At 44.9% G+C, this 14,706-nt stretch overlaps 1 pseudogene; it reads right to left on the reverse strand.

Moving 5' to 3' along the window:
• Positions 1-9,455, reverse strand: part of LOC127195336 (DNA/RNA-binding protein KIN17-like) — a 149,676-nt pseudogene extending 140,221 nt beyond the window's left edge.
• Between the last annotated feature and the right edge of the window lie 5,251 nt (positions 9,456-14,706).

The raw sequence follows: 14,706 nt of genomic DNA on the forward strand, positions 1-14,706 counted from the left end.
TGTTGGGGAGTTGGGAGGTATAAGGATGGATAAGGGTTGGAAGGGAGGAAGAGGTATAAAAACCCAAATAAAACAGATTTTTTTAAAACCCACATGCTACAAAACAGCACTCTTGGTTCGATGCAGCAGGAAGTGGTACCCACAGACCCAGCTGCCACTTTACTACCCGGAAAAGCAGAAGCACCGGGTGCCTAAGGATAAATTTTTTTGTTGTTCTTGGAGCAACTGATCCTAGGGAAGGAGGATTTAGTCAAGTTTATCTGCCACCAATCATGGTCCACAGAGTGTCACCCTTTACTGTCAAAGTCCTTCAGCACTGTAGCCTGCCCTCACAATTCTGACACTCCTGGAAAAGGCTATCATACACCCTATCATGTACTCAGGGCCTTGGAACCTATGGGAGCCTAAGTTCCAAACTGGTCCAGGTGAGAGCACTAACGGATGATGCACTCCTGCATCTCTGGACCATTCCATTGAGAAGGTGGGGAAGAGGTGTGCTGACATGAAGTAGCAGGCGATTGTCTTTAATTCCACACCCTTTCCATGAAACAATGTTTGCTTGAGGCCAGACAAGCTGCACCTACAAAGAACAAACAGGAAATTCTGGGCTCATCAGAGCAAGTTAACAGGAGCAGGCTCTTAGAAAAGTACACGTTTTTCTTAGACCACACAACTCCTGGAGCTGCCTAAATTCCATAATCTGGAGCCCTTTCCCAAGGCCTGAGAGAAATGAAGGAAAAAAAAAACCCTGAAAAACTGGGCTTATTGGCACACCAGGTGATATCTAACAGCACAGAAGGTGAAAGAAAAGAGTACAGGCTGGCTTGTCTTTCAGCTAAGGGATAGGAATGGCTACACATGCGAAGCACATGTTTGTGTGGTTGGAGGAGTGAGGGAGCCAGCCCTCCAGCCTGGCTGTAAAACTTTCAGCTTCCTTTACTGCTATTGGTGACTTCCCAGTATAGGGGGAAGGGAGAGATAGACAGAGACACAGACAGAGGAGAGAGAGGAGGGAGAGGAGAGAACAGAGGGAAGAGGGGGAGTGGGGTGCGAGGAGAGAGAGACAGAGGGAAGGAGAGGGGGAGGGAGAGGGGAAAAGAGAGGAGAGGGAGAAGGAGGGAGAGAGAGAGAGAGAGGGAAGGAGAGAGAGGGAAGGAGAGAGAGGGAAGGAGAGAGAGAGAGAGAGAGAGAGAGAGAGAGAGAGAGAGAGAGAGAGAGAGAGAGAGAGAGAGAGAGAGAGAGAGAGAGATTCCAACCAGGCTGCTTGCCCAGAATGCTTTGGGAGCAGGGGTGGACACAAGTCTCCACTGGCTGTAAAACCCTTCCTGCTTTGACTCTCTTCCCAAAACTTGGTAGGTTGTCAACTTTTGCTGGGGGTTGTCATGTAAAAAAGGAAAAGAGGGTGGAAAGGGAGGTGGTGGGAAACTCCCTACAACATGGGATCCCTGGAAAAGAGAACTGGGGAGGGGCGAAGAAGTCTTGCAGCTAGAACACTAACTTCAGTTATCTTCCGGGATGATATTTAAGATGGGGGGGCAGAGTGGGGGAGACAGGGTTTTAAGTATTGTCTCTGTCTCTTTTCTGGATAATGGTGTCCGTCCACCTGGGGTTGTCTCTGAGTAGCACATTCTTTCTTAGGTTTTCTCTTCTGAGGCCCTGTCTCCACCCTTCCTGTGCCTTCCTGACTTGCTTTCAGTCAGACTAATGCTTTCTGTGTAAAACTAATTCTCTCAACTGGGAAGGAAATACCTTCAGTTCTCTCCTAGCTATAACAAAGCTCTGCTCTAGCCTACTTGGGAATGCTATCCTCCTCCAAACAATCTTTCTCTAATATTGGGAAGGCATCAGGGTCTGAGTGCTGGAAGTAGAGTTGGGGGGGTTGGGGGATCTATTTAGACTCACAGTAGCTTTGAGCTTTCCTAGCTAAAGAAAATGAACAACAAACCATCTTACACAGGCTTAAACCAATGGTGGACCTGAGCAATAGCTCAGCGTCAATTCCCCAAGAAGCCAAATAGCCCAAATTCCTGCATTGATAGGATGCTTTCCTGCCAACTGGGCAAGTCACCTCTATTTTGAAAAAAGAGTGGTCTGGACTCAGGTCTTTAGGGAGACTGACTTTTCTCCTCTTTTTCTTAGTCTCCTGGTATTCCTGTGGCGTGGGCTGCAAAAGAGTTCCTCAGCAGAAACGGGATCAGCTGGGCTGCTAGGAAAGCCACAGAGGTACGTGAACTGGAAGGTGTCTTCCACATTCTCAGCTGAGGAAAGTGAGAACCTGCTGATTGGGAGCAGCAGGGATATATTAATTAGGGGTTCTTAAAGAGATGTGTTTTTTAATACTCTTATTTTATTACACATGTATAAACAAACTACATACAGCAGGGAGACCCATGACAATCATGAGAATACTGAGTTCCATACATGTTACATTCATAGTGAACTGGCCACCTGCATTCATCCCATCTGAAGTAAGTGTTTCCTGTCTTGTTGGGTCTAAATTTCCGAATGAGATTCAATATCTATCCCATCCCAACTCTAATAGCTTAACTTCTTTATCTTGATCTAAAATGATCTTGTCCCCTAACCAACTAAGCTTAGTTGTAAAACTACACGATCTTGTCTTCAATGCCCCTCAGAGACTTGAGAAGGAATAAAACTTAAACTCCTGAGTGAACCAACAGTGTGGGTTAGCAGCTTCCAAACTGTACAAAGTGACTTAAGACAGTTTACTGCCTGACCAGTCACCCAATACACTTTATAACGTTGAAGCCTCATCTTCAGCTTTCTGGCTTAATATCTCTGCCAGATTTGTTCACAGGGCAGGAACTATTGAGGACTTGCTTACCCTCACTTGGCAGAGTGTGGCCGTCGACTCTGCCTGCATCTAAGTTGCCCATTTTTAGGCATATTCTGTTTGTGGCAGGAACAAGGACATTTTGCCCAGTGGCTGGTTTGCCACCTTTGAAGCCATCTCTATAAGGAGGTTTTTTGATGGTCATCATCTTCTTTGAGGTTGGCTGGGCTTTGTCTTGTTGTCTTGTTGTCTTGTTGTCGAAGAAATTTAGAATTGTAAGAACAACTTTAATGCCATATTCTGTGTGTCTCTGAGGCTTTTGAAGGCCTAATTTACCACATACAGAGTCATATCTATCTGTTAGACTTAGGATATATATTATTGTGTTAAAATCTGCCAAGTATTTGACATGCTCATGTTTTGTATCAGTGTACTAAATTCTATAGCAATGACTTAGACATAACCTTCATTATAAGTGACAATTAAGGCCTTGAAATAAAGAGTAGGCTCAATTATCTAGCTTTTGTTCTATGCTCCCTCTATGTTCCTAAATCCCCCTTACTTTCCTTTCAGCTCCCATCTCCTTGCCTATGTATGCAAGATAAAGGCAAAGAGAGGCATTCTTGCATTTCCCCTAATTTTTTCTCTGTATAAGACCAATAATGACTTATGACCACCTCCCAATGAGAATAAGCATTTGCAGCTCAAGTGAGCAAACAGCAACCTATACAACTCCCCCACCCACCCACCCCTTTTAAGGGAATGGGGCATCGTTCACTTAAGGTTTCTTCAGGTTCAATTGGGGCAAATAATACCTTGGAATGGGCCCCCCAAAATTGGAGAGAACGGTTAAGCAATCTAGTGATTGCATTTGTGGTTCAGTTTCTAAGTGTTGAGAGATTCCAGGCTTAGTAGGAGATTGAAATGGTGGTCGAAAATGGATCAGATGTTTTCTACAATGTTGTCCAGGAAGCTGTCCAAATCTTATGGGTAAAAGCAACAGAATCATCTGGGGCTGAAAGTAGGAGGATGCAGGATGTCAGTGTCCATCATGTTGGGAGGAATGATTCCTGTCAGGTCTGATCTAGCTGGTTATTTTGTTCTAAAAACATAATTTCTCATAAGCATTATACAGCTCTAACATTATGATTGTATGAGGCATGCAGGATGCACAGAACAATTAAAGCTAGTTTTCTGGCCATTGTATGGGTCGACATAAGGCATTTGCAAATCTTCCTTGATGCCTTACTAGCAGTAGCCTCTAATAATAAGTCACAGAGAATCTGTGGTCAACATAAGGCCTCTCTCTGCCTTTACATTTATATCTCTGCCAGTCTCAGAACTATTCCCATGTAGTGGAATTAGGAATATAAATTACCTGCTTGTTCTGTAGTTTGAGTTCTTTACATCTCAATTGTATCCCCCTCTCTGATCCCCTCCCAATCCCACCCCCTCCCTCATCTACCCCCAATCCCATCCCCTGTATCGTCCTCTTTCCCTTCCTCCCCTAGTTCTTAGATAAGGGAGCTCTCCTCCCCTAACATCTGATTTTAGTTCATCTAGTATCCCCTGTACTACATATGACCTCTTCCTCTGTGGCCTGACAGGGCCACCCTACACTCTCGGGACTCTATCCAGTGTCCAGCTTTGAGTCTCTATAACTGTTCCTATACCCTGCTGGGTGGAGTCTCTCCTAGGATGTCTATGTTGGTTTAAAATCCACATATGAGTGAGTATATGCCATGAGTGTCTTTTTGGGTCTGGATCTCACTTAGGATGATCATTTCTAATTCCACCCATTTGCCAGCAAAACTCAAGATTTCCTTGTTCTTAATAGCTAAATAGTATTCCAGTGTGTAGATGTACCACAGGTTTTTTTTTTTTTTAATCTATTCTTCAATTAAGAGACATCTTGGTTGTTTCCAGGTTCTGGCTATTACGAATAAGTCTGCTATGAACATAGTTGCACAAATGTCTTTGTTACATGGTGGGGCATCTTTTGGGTATATGCCCAGGAGTGTTATAGCTGGGTCTTGGGGTAGAGCTATTCCCAATTTTCTGAGAAAGCGTCATATTTCTTTCCAGAGTGGTTGAACAAGTTTGCACTCCTACTAACAGTGGAGAAGTGCTCCCCTTTCACCACATCCTCACCAGCATGTGTTGTCATTCGAGTTATTGATCTTCGGTAATTGGATAGGTGTAAGATGGAATCTCAAGGTTGTTTTGATTTGCATTTCCCTGATGAGTAGGGATGTTAAGCGTTTCTTTAAGTGTTTCTCAGCCATTCAATATAAGAGATGTATTTTTAATGGCTGCTCTCCTGCAGTTTTGGCAAAGCAGCTTCTGGCAGGTCCCAAGTCTGAGGTGGTCACACACCTCTGTTCACTTGAGGGAAGAGCGGGGGGGGGGGGGTGACATGAGGAACAACCACAGCCTGCCTCCAGGATGCCTGCATCAACCAATCTTATAGGCTTGAGTTGCTCTCGAGTGTTCCCTAAAAGCCAGTGTTCCCCTGGACAAATGTAGGCATCCTTGAGGGGAAGTTGTGTTGTATATTTAAAGGTGAAAACTGCAATTAGCTTGAGCAGGGGGGCTGATGGTGGAACAGGGTGGTCAGCTTTGACTCAAGTTAGTTTGCTAACAAGAAGTTGAGGCTAACCTTGAAAGTGTGCCTGGCAGTTGGGGACAGCTGGCTTTGTGGTTGGGGAATTTTTGCTGACTAATAAGGCCATAGACTATGTTGAGCATAAACACAGTTTGTGGTACACATGACCTTGTATAGAGATTGTTTTACATCAGCAACAAGCTGAGATGATGTGGCTGGTGGGCCTGAAATAAAAATATCTATACTTGTGCTATCTCAATACTTACTGGCTTGCCTTCCTATTGCTTTTCTCAGCCTGCTTCTTTATGCAACCCAGAACCACCTGCCCAGGGCTGGCACAAATCCCTAGTGAACTGGGCCTTCCCTCAATCATTAATCAAAAAAAAAAAAAAAAAAATGCCCTCCAGACTTGCCTACAGGCAATCTGATAGAGGTTTTTTTTTTTTTTTTTCAATTGAGTTCCCTCTAACCAGGTACTCTAACCTATGACAAGCTGCCAAAAAACCATCCTGGAGAGATTTATCAAAATTCAACTTCCCACCAGAATCCAATATTTGTTCCAATCAGACTGTTCTAGAATACTATCAACAGTGGTCTCAGTTAGGGTTACTGTTGCAGCGATTAGACATAGTGACCAAAGCAAGTAAGAGAGGAAGAGGTTTGCTTGGCTTCCACATAGGATAGGAACTCAGACAGGGCAGGAGCCTGGAGCTGGAGGCAAGGAGCTGATACAGAGGCTATGAAAATGTGCTGCTTACTGGCTTGCTCCTCATGACTTGCATAGCCTGGGCCCTCCCCCATCAGTCACTAATTAAGAAACCGCCTTACAGCCAGATCTTATGGAGGCATTTTCTCAACTGAAGTCTCCTCAGATAACTCTAGAGTATGTCAAGTTGACATAAAAACCACCCAGCACAATAGTCCACTTCTGGGGTTTTAGTTTCTATAATGCTAAAGGGATGCTGCAGAGAAATACTCTGGCACTGCAAAGGCATCTATCTGAACTCTGAACGTGTGGAACCACATTGCAAAGTACAAGGACACCAATGTGCTGGCAGGCAGAACTTCCCCAAGATTTTCCATAAAGAACCCTGTCTTATGCCTCCTAGTGTCAGAATTCATCATTCTCAGGATGAGTCCAGTATTCCTGTTTCTTCTGGGCCTCAAAGCACTGCACATAATCTTTAATAAAAGCATGTTATTCCTTATTTTTCCAAAGGCAGAAAGAGTAGCTGGATGAATGGAAAGGCAAGCCAAAAAAGAGCAGGGCTTGGCTTGTCATGACTAATGCCCTTTGCGTCTGGACCTTTCTGCTCAAATTTGGGAAAGGCCTCGAGGAGCTGACTCTGCCTTGGTCTGTGATGTGCATGGACACCAGCAGCACATGGCTCTACTGGCTCCATGTCCCAAGGCTGGAGGGGCTGCCCAGGAATGTGTGGGCATTTTATGAAGCACCCAATTAATCAGGCTACTATAGGACTGGGCAGAGTCACCCAGCCACACCTGGCCTTGGGCAAGAAGAAAAGCCAACAGAGCCTAGCGTGAGTGGTGACTGCTTTACTTTGAGCAGGTCCGAACCTCAAAAAAGACTAGGTTAGGAAACTCAAGAGGCAGTGTTCTGCTTGGAGACTAATATTCTTTGTCAGATCTTGTTAATCACATATGTGTGTGTGTGTGTGTGTGTGTGTGTGTGTGTGTGTACTTTTTTACTTTGAAAACTGCATACATGTATACAATATCATCTGACAAACCACCTACACTCCTTCACCCAAACTTGTTCCAGGATACCCTCAACATGTCTTCTTTAAAATTTTCTCTTTAAACCTACTGAGTCCAATTAGTGCTGACAATTGAACAGGGGTGTGGGGTCATCCACTGAGGAATGGCCCAACCCCTCCAAAAAGAAATGACTGTCACCCTTTCCAACACCCAGTCATCAACTGCCAGTAACAGCTCCTCATCTCTGTCTGAGGCCCGTGCAAGACTGCCAAAGTCATACTGGGAGTTTTCATCAGCTCTATCCTATGCAGGTAACTATGGTGGTTCTGAGATCATGTGTGTAACAGGCAGGCCCTGCCTAGAGACAGCATCTCACAGTACTATCACACTTTCTGACTTCCCTTTTGAAATGTTCCCCTAAGTCCTATGGATGGCGTGGTTGATACAGATGTCTTCAGCTCAGCCCTCCTCTGCTTTGGTGCATGTCATCCCTGCCCCCAGAGGCACTGGTATTGTCTCTGCTCCTGTGCCCACGGAGCTACTGATGATGGTCAGTATTGATGACTGCTACACATCAGCCAGGGGTGTACTGCCACCCTGGGCAACTTTGCCAAGCCCACTTTTTATGCCATCTCCAAAGCCTACAGCTACCTGACAACCAACCTCTGGAAAGTGTGTTCACCAAGTTTCCTTATCAGGAATTAACTGATCATCTTGTGAAAACCCACTCCAGAGTCTCTGTTCAATGGACACAGGCTCCAGCTGGGGCTGACACATAAGGGTTTTTATACAAGAAAAATAAAATGAATTAGCTCAGTTAAAAAAAAAAAGAGCCAGGTATGGTTGCACACATCTTTAGTCCCAGCACTGCTACTCTCATTAGCAGGACCTGATTGGATGATGCTCCTCTCATTAGCATGCTTTGGTTGGATGATGCCCCCATCACTGGAAAGGCCTGGTTGGATGATGCCCCCATCACTGGAAAGGCCTGGTTGAATGATGCGCATATCCCTGTAAAGGCGGGGTTGGATGATGCCCCCAATCTTTGGAAAGGTTTGATTGGAGGATGCACCTATCACTGGAATGTGTAATGCTCCTCCCATTGTAATTGCACTATTGGATTCTGCCTAAGACAAAATCCACTGATTGTATCACCAGTGTGACAGCACTTTCTCTTTCTGACAATTAAACCACATCTGCACTATTTTGTCCTAAAACTGGAGTATTGAAGCCAGATCCTGGATTTCTTGCTGGTCTGGGAACATGTTCCTGAGAAAGACATGTTCCAGTGCCCTGATTTGTTCATCAGTGACCATGATAGAGAACACCAGAGTATATTGTGGCTGTCAGGACATTGTGTCTCCCCATGTGCTTTATTCCTGGATCAGTCCTGTGCTTTGGATCCTCCAAGAATGTGCCTGTCAATATTTAACCACAACTTTTTTGGCTGTGGTATTTCTCTCCAAGTTTTTTGGTTGTAATTTTCACATGATTCCAGGCTGTAACTAGAGTCTGTTTGCAAAGTTCTTTCCTGTTCCTCTCCAATCTCCATAATTTCATCCAGTGCAGATTTCTTCTCCGCAGGCAGAGCTGAGTTCTGCGAAGGTTCTTTCTGCTTCACTGATGCTGTGCTTCCCTGCATCTTCAGGGACCTTGGACCCAAACAGCTTGACCTGGATGATGTTGCTCCAGCCAAGCTAACTGCTCTTTTATTCAGATTGAATGTAACTTTTTCTCTAACCACTTTTTTTTTTTTTTTTTGCTCAATTCCATAAAAACAGGCATCTCTTGCTCTTCTTCTTCCAGACCTCTTCTCAGTTGATCCTCAATGAACTTGGCAGTTTTTTATTCACTGTCAAGGTCTCACTTTTTCTCTTTTCCTAGTTCCAGTCCCTGGCAAATGGCTTCTGGAACCCTGTCTATGTACTGGATGTGCCACCCTTTTGGTGTCTTCTCTTCTTCACACAAGCCCTCTCTGCTCAGCCACTCGGTGAAGTCGGTCAGCGTTTCCCACCGAGTGGTGTTCGTGTGGGCGTTTCCCACCGACTGGGGTTCGTGTGGGCGTGTTCTCAGTGGCTGATAAACTCATTGTACACAATTTTTGTGTGGGCTCCCTTCATGCCAAAGCATCTCCTCAGAATTTGGAGAAAGTATTTCGGGATTCCTTTGAAAAAATGATCCTTAAACCACTGAGGATTTTCTGAAGCCAGCAAGAGTTGTCTCTGATGAGAGTAAGGCACACAGTGGCACTGCTTCTGGCTAGTACTAGCAAAGCCTTTGGAGCCCTTTGGATTTGTTGGCAATGGCCTTGGGACTCAGAAAACTAATCTTGCCCATGGCAACCCAGAGCAAAGCTGGAGTTGACACTGTGCTAGCAGAGGATTTTACAGTGTGGAGGCCCACTCCTGCTCGCAAAGCATTCTGGGTGAGGATCCTGACATTTGCAGTCCCATTGGCTCTCTTCTCTACATGCTGCCCCCTTAAATTTTTCCTGGTAAGTCACCAATAGCAACAAAGGAAGGTGAGAATTTTATGTACAAGGTCAGGTGAGGTAGAGCCTGCCTTTAATCCCAACACTCAAAAGGCAGAGGCAGGAGGATCTTTGAGTTAAAAAACAGCCTGATGTGCATAGCAAGTTCCAAGATAGCTCAGGCTACTTGAGAGACTATCTAAAAAAAAAGGTCTTTTTGTACTTAATCCTGTAGTTACTCATTTTACTCCCACACTTGTCTCCTACATAATAGCAGTTGCATAGCAGTGGCGTAGCGAGAAGCCTGGTCAGCCTGTTTGAGTCCACACCTGCACTGAGATCTTTCAATGTCCCTGTTAAACATCACCCGTGTGCCTGAGGGGCACTTCCTTGATAAATCACCAGCTTGACACTACCTCCAACTCCAGCAGTTCACACATTACTGAAAGATAGTGTTGTGGTGACACCTCCTAGCAGTGATGACAGGAGGTCTGGGTCCCTGACCCTGTGCTTTCAACAGCCACGTCTGGCTGAAACAGGCTTTCCCACTTGCCCGTGTTTTGATCCTAGAGGTGATTGATTTTTACAGTGACCTCTTCCTGGGATGTACACTCATCTTGAGGTGGTCCAGCTGGGTCCATGCAGTCTTAATGGCCATTAGTGACAGACATGAGTGTCGTTTTTGAAAAGCCAAGCACTTTAAGATTAGAGGTGACTGTCACTCCAATCCATCTTTATTCTCTGTTGTATTGGTCTTATTTACAGTAATGGAAGGTGCCTGTAGCATATCTTCATGGGTGTGAAGGAGCACCATAATAGTCTGGATCTCCCAAGGTACCTGTCCTTTGTTATGGGCCATCTCTATGAGTGAGGAAGGGAGATAAAAGCCAAGGTGGTTGTCACCAGTATCCCTGTGGCAGGAATGGAGCTTTGCTGTACTAGTGCTCTCAGAGGTTCAGCTTAGTCCTAGATAACTGGCTTTGATTCAGGGGTCTGACCTTCTACATTACCACCATTGTATTGGAGCCTGAATTCATTCTTTTATATTTTTAATTTTATTTAGTTTATTGTTTTTAAAGGCAGGGTCTGTGTAGGCTCAATTTTTTTTTAATTTTTTTAAAATTTATTCATGTTACATCTCAATTGTTATCCCATCCCTTGTATCCTCCCATTCCTCCCTCCCTCCCATTTTCCCCTTACTCCCATCCCATATGACTGTGACTGAGGGAGACCTCCTCCCCCTGTATGTGCTCAGAGGGTATCAAGTCTCTTCTTGATAGCCTTCTATACTTCCTCTTCATGCTGCCAGGCCTCCCCATCCAGAGGACTGGTTAAATATGGGGCACCAGAGTTCATGTGAAAGTCAGTCCCCACTCTCCACCCAACTGTGGAGAATGTCCTGTCCATTGGCTAGATCTAGGTAGGGGTTTGAACTTCGTATTGTCCTTAGCTGGTGCCATAGTTTGAGCAGGACCCCTGGGCCCAGTTCCAGCCATCATAATGTTCTTATTGTAGTTTTCTAGGACCCTCTGGATCATTCTGTTTCCCTATTCGCCCATGCTTCTCTCACCTAGAGTCTCAATAGAATGTCTTCCCCTCTGTCCCACTTTCCTAGTAAGTGAAGACTTTCATGGGACATGCCCCTTGGACTAGTGTCCAGATATAAGTGAGTATATACCATTTGACTCTTTCTGCTTCTGGGTTAACTCACTCATTATGATCATTTCTAGTTCAATCCATTTGTCCACAAATTTTGGGAATTCCTTGTTTTTAATAGCTGAGTAGTAATCCATAGTGTAAATGTGCCACAGTTTCTTTATCCATTCTTCTACAGAGGGACACTTAGGCTGTTTCCAGGTTCTGGCTATTATGAATAAGGCTGCTATGAACATGGTTGAGCAAATGTTCTTGTTGTGTGGTGGAGCATCTTCTGGGTATATTCCAAGGAGTGGAATAGCTGGGTCTTGAGGAAGCCTTATTCCCAGTTTTCTGATATAGCGCCAGATGGATTTCCAAAGCGGCTGTACTAGTTTGCATTCCCACCAGCAATGAAGGAGTGTTCCTCTCTCTACACATCCTCGCCAGCATGAGGTGTTGCTTGAATTTTTGGTCTTAGCCATTCTGATGGGTGTAAGATGGAACCTCAGAGTTGTTTTGGTTTGCATTTCCCTGATGACTAAGGTCATTGAGCATTTCTTTAAGTGTTTCTCAGCCATTCGATACTCTGTTGAGAGTTCTCTGTTTAGTTCTGAGCCCCATTTCTCAATTGGGTTATTTGGTTTGGTGATGTTTAATTTCTTGAGTTCTTTATTTTGGATATTAGAGCTTTGTCAGATGTAGGCTTGGTGAAGATCTTTTCCCAGTCTGTAGGCTGTCACTTTGTTCTGTTATATTTTTTAACCAGTATATTTTATTACAACTTATTAATTGAGCACGTGTCACTTATAACCCAACTAACCAAACCAATAGGAAAAGAGGATTAAGGAACACAATAACAAAACTGTAAGGATGTCAGTTCTGAGGAGCGATTCTCCTGGCATAATCAGCAGGATTTCTTCTGCTGGAACCTGGAGTAACCAGAACCCGGAACCGCAGCATGAGCCGGAGGTGGAGCCCCAAAGACTTCCTTCGAGTGGTTCTCTCTAGGAGCATCTCGAAGTGCAGTGATGAACAGCCAAAGCTATCTGAAGTCTCCAAAAAAGCCTCGCCTCCAGTTTTCAGCTCATTTTTATATCTCCTCCTAGAGTCTGTTTACGGGATCTTTTCAGCTGGCAACAATCAAGCTCCCACACGAGGTGGTTGGTCTTCTAGTGGATTAACATCACCTGTTCTCTCACAAGACCATTCCGATCCCACACTTGGGATCATAAAAAACAGGTTTATCTCTCCTTCAGGTCTGTCTACATAACCCTTGCTGCCCTGCTGGAGCTCATGAAATTGGATCAGGCTGGCCTGAAATTCACAGATCTGACTGCCTCTGCTCTCCAGCACCATGATTAAATGTGTGTTCTACCATGCCTAACTTGGATCAAATTCTTTTAACATTTACTTACATTAAAATCACTTTATTTAAAGAAAAGGTGTAATGATCTCCTATTGTGTCATTCATTAGACATTGAAAAGAGACTCATAGTTAAGCCAGGTGTCTTAGCTTATGCTTAGAATTCCAACCCTGAGGACTAAGGGATGTAGGCAGAATGTAGGGGTCAGTGTGGACTATATACCAAAACACCATCTCAAAATAGCTGGACGGTTTTTATATATTGTGAATGTTTAATATGCAATTAACTCGTGGTGAAAAAAATTACCCTAAAGAATTTCTAAGTCTGGTGTCCAAACTCTCAGATACCAGCTATGGTCACAGTGCTCTGGGGACAAAAGCAAGCAGTTCCCTGGACACTCCAGGCCAGCCTTGAACAGCCTGGGCTGCCTAGAGTTAGACTCCATCTCAGAAAACAAAACTAGACTGGGAGTGGTCGCAAGTGCCTGTAATCCCTACACACTGGGACAGGGAGGCAGGAATGCTGGGAGCCTCCAGACAGCCCCTTATATAATAAACTAATTAAATTAAGCCTCAGCCTGGGAACAATTAAGTTGGCATATGAGGGAACTACTGAATCCCAGCTCTAGGTGACAAAACACCTTCCATGGAGGAACTCAGGCCAAGACCTCAGAGAGCTCTGGGCAATAGCATCTGCAGGAAAGACACCCATGCCCTGCCACTCTACTGCTGGTCCTAGAAACCCACCAAGCTACAGACTTGCTCTCTTGATCCTCAAATCAACTGTGGGAGTGTTTATAGCCAGGTAGGGACATCCAGACATGCTAGCTCAGTCAAAGTAGGTGGTGTCCCCAGAGCTGGTTGGGAGTTAATGCATTCAAAAAGGAGTCAATACCAGGATGTGTCCCATGCATCTGTGGGTACCCATTCTCCCTAGCCCATAGATTTAGAAATGTCCTGAGCTCTGGCCTATAGTGCCAGCTCTTCCTTGTTACACTCATGTCTTAAAAGTTCTTAGAAGGAATCCAAGAGTGAGACAGGCTCAGTGACAACAGGCTTACGACACTGGCTCTAGAGAGGCATCCGACTCATAGAGGTCTTCAATGAAGAGTTGGTCATGCTTGGCAGATGAGCTGTGAACATCCTCTGAGGATGGGATTGTGTTTGCTGATGGGGTTTTGCTAGGGCTTTGCCTTGGTGGCTGTTTCTGGAACTGCTGCTGAAGCTGTGCTGGAAACGGGAACTGGGGCTGAGGTTGTGTCTTTCCTTAGCTGAGGCTGGCTCTGGCTGGGTCATCCTATATTTTAAATTCCTCCAGGGATCTTACTGGTATTCTCTTCATGTTTCTTCACAGTCCCAAAACTTCCCTACCTCTAACATCCACATGACATTAGAGGATGGTTAGATATGTGTGGTCAACATGGTAAGATGGCCTCAAAAAGCAGACAAACCCCCAAACCGTAAAGCTGTAATATAAAGTACCTCAAGCCCTTTTCCTGGCCCCTATCTCCAAACAAACTTCTGATGATGACTACTGCTGTGTTTTTGTAGCGTCAGTACGCAGGAATTTTAAATCTTATTGGTATGTTAAGTTAAAAGCAAAATGAAAGGTCAACAAGTTGCTCAGCGGGCAAAGGCACCTCCTGCCATGTTTGAGTTGGTTCCCCACAGGAAGGAAGGAGAGAACTGATGCTGCAAGTTGTCCTGACTTCCACACCACCTGCTGTGGTACGTGGGTCCATGGACACACAGGCACAAAATAAACGACTGCAAGAAATCCCATGAATATCAAAGGCTTACCTTCCCCTCATTGGCAAACCCTTGCCTAAGAATGCACCAGGCACTGCCTCAATGGGTTGCTCATCGGCCATCAATGCAGTGAACTAGGATGGAAGTCTTCAGCATCCTGAGACCATAAGGTCATCTTAGATCACTGTAACTGGACCAGAAAAGCTTTCAGAACCTGAGGGCTAGGAGTGAATGGAGCGTGCGTGCGTTGGAAGGGATTTGTCTCTCTGGAAAGGATTACAGTATAACTGTACTGGGCTGAATTTTGGTGATACCCATTCATGGAAGATTTCTTAGACGCTCCATGATATCTCACCATCTTGGGCAAT

The sequence above is a fragment of the Acomys russatus genome, chromosome 11 (genome assembly GCF_903995435.1).
Source record: "Acomys russatus chromosome 11, mAcoRus1.1, whole genome shotgun sequence".
NCBI lineage: Eukaryota > Metazoa > Chordata > Mammalia > Rodentia > Muridae > Acomys > Acomys russatus.